Source organism: Acyrthosiphon pisum, chromosome A1 (assembly GCF_005508785.2).
Source record: "Acyrthosiphon pisum isolate AL4f chromosome A1, pea_aphid_22Mar2018_4r6ur, whole genome shotgun sequence".
NCBI lineage: Eukaryota > Metazoa > Arthropoda > Insecta > Hemiptera > Aphididae > Acyrthosiphon > Acyrthosiphon pisum.
The window spans coordinates 11279573-11282845 of NC_042494.1; positions in this window are offsets into that span (position 1 = coordinate 11279573).

The window sequence follows — 3273 nt, forward strand, 5'->3', positions numbered from 1 at the left end:
TTGATAATAATAATAATAATAGTTATGAAAATAATAAAATCAAAATATGGTATGAATTAAAAACTGCATGGTTTATATAGTCAAGAATACTACAGAGTAAGGGTGATCGAACACAGATATTATTTTCATAATAATTTTGGAATTGTATCTTAATAGTTAATTTATTATCCTATATTTTTTCCCAATTTTAAATGTTTAAAACGTCGGAACTTTATTGCTCCGTAACTAATTTATTAATCGGTAACATTGTCGATAAAGCTGGGCTCATTTCTCGGCTCGCGTTTGATATCAAAATAATACGTGAAAATAATAAATTACAAAATTTCGGCCACGTGAATGTGGAAACATCGCATAAAATATTCTATGCTCTATTATGTTATGCTCAATCGTGCTTTACCGTACTCAACTTACGAAATAATTTACGAAAAATACAAACTATAATATATCATACAAACAATTGTAATATGTATTTATAAAATATAACAATGGACATTTTAAGGAATGTGTAATTATAATTCCTAATAAAATTAATAACATATAGATACACAATATATTAACACCTAACCTGTAGTGTATATAATATATTAATATGAAAAAAACGTGAAAAAAATCGAAAAAAAAATGCAAAAAATTTCGAGATTATGGGCGGCCATGTTAAGCCATATGCAGTGAGCAGTCGCCGCCCGGAAGAGCAAACGACAGTTTCGAACTCGGACCTACCTAGCAACCTACGTTTGGGGAACCTACGCCTTACCTACTACGCCACGATTTGAGATGCTGGTTGCGGTTAAAACTCCATTACTTAAGCTGTAACGCTGTGTATCAACGGAGCGACGTAAATCAATATATTCAATATACATCGATGTATCGTATATAATTTGATGTATCTACACACTGTTTAATCTTTAATTGTAATTTATTCAATGATCTGACTGTTATTATTATGATTACATGTTTGAAAAATACATTTATTTAAATCAAACCGCAAAATTGTGTTTACGTTAAGCAATCGTTATTAAGGACCAAACAATAATGCAATATTTATTGAATCAAAAACAAAATCGTGCACTTGTGCGTTGGAATGAAGACCGACTAACATTTCGTGAACGCGAATTTTAAAGTGTACACACCGAATTTAAAGAAATAAAATTAAAACTATATTACAAACTATATGTGAATAGAGGAGTGACGGGGGTGATAAAATGTCGAAAAAGTGAAAAACGGCGTAAAAAGCGTAATATTTTTCGAAAAACGTTTAGTTTTGAAACATTTGAAAACCAACCGGCCGCCGCCGCGGCGAAGGTACGCGATTGGACGCGTTAAGGAACGGGAACGGGAACGGGTCAGGCGGACTGTAGAAACGGAGCGGTGTTTAATTTTTTACGCCACGGGTTCACTATAGCCGGCGTTTTCTGTTCCATTGGTACACTATACCTATAGGGGGCGCCACGGTTCTCGGAATCTTCATTTTATAGTATAGGATTTTGGTCCATTGGTTTAAAAGATTAAATGAAGTACTATTTACTGTTCATATTATTAGTATTGGTTGGTATATAAAATATGTTTTTTTGTTTTTTTGACACTCAAACTCAGAATCTGAATTTCTGATTTCAACACACACACTCAAGAACCGGACATACACGCCCGGGGCATGGTCTGCGATCCGACGTAGTCGGATTGCCTACCTGGCTGGCTGTGTCGTACGGTCGCCTTGAATCGCGTGACTTACGACTGGACACTCTTCCGAGTTCAAAAATTACCGCTTCACCAGTGCTGCCAACACGACAAAACACAATACCCGACGACCCCCCCGTTCCCGCGCAGGCCGGATCAAAAAACCCAGCATCGCCGACAAAGATGCACCACCGCCCACACAAACGCCAGAATCTAGTATAAATATAATATGAACAAAATTACAGTAGGTACAATTATACCAGAATTAACTACTATCAGTTGTGAACTATGTAGGCGAGATACCAAGACTTTTCAGGAAAGACCAAAGGTCGCTTATAAAAATAAAAATGGATTACCCTTTTTTTATAAAAATTCTAAATTGTATTTGATTATATATACCTAATAAGTAATTATATTACGACATACAACAAGTCTGAGCCACGATGTCCATATCATAGCATTGTGGCAACTGGCAACATCATCATCATTCCTTCCGTTTTTTTCATAAAATAATAGATAATATTATGAGATACCATGATATACCAAATTATATACATACTATTAAATATAAAATTATGTAACTAATGTGTTACATCCCCATAAAAATATATGAATATAAATCAATTTTACGCTTCTAAAATAAATAAATTAGTCAGTTATAATAAAATTAACATCTCAACAAATAATAGTATAATTATTATACTATTATATATGCGTATATTATAATTTATATCATTTGCATTGTTACTTATTGGTACATTGCAAGCGTGATGCAATGAAATAAATAGGAAAAAAAAAATAATAAATAATTTATAGTTTTCGCAATTTTGAAAATATAATCTGGAAATTATTATAAAATGATTTTATTCAATACTATGATTTATATTTCATCTTATTTTTTATAATTTTTCTATTTGTAATTTTTTTTACATGTCAAGTGTATTTTATATGATTTTTTTTATTAATAACTATTTAAAAAAAAAAGGTTATCTGTATATTTGTAATGAATATGGACAAATCAAATGAGTTAATTATATTATATTATATTACTCATAAAATGTTGTCTATAAATATAAGTTTACTATTCTCTATACAGTTTTATTTATTTATTTTTTTTTATGAACAATTGAACCTCAATTATAATTTATAGTAAAATATATAGGCCATATTATGCTGCAGAAACATTGTAAAAACAACATATTGGATTCAAATTGCTGATAATCCAATTTATTATATGTTTAGGATATGTGTTCACACTTTTTAGAATAAAAGAATAAAGGAGAGAGTACTAATTAAGCAACTAATAATAATTAATTAATACTTTGATGATATCATTTTTGATTTGGTTATTTATTATAATTATGATATAGAATTATGTATACGTAATATATGTAACGTATTATGTAATGGTATAATATAGACTTATTAAAAAAATTTCAAATCAATATTCAACAAAGTCCGACAAGTGTATTTAAACGTTGTTGGAACGATTTGAATAATATATTAATGCCTTGTGTGAATTTTGTAGTACATCGTTTAACTTGGAGTAAATTAAAAGAGGGCACCAACAAACGCCAAATTCCAACAATTAAGCATTAC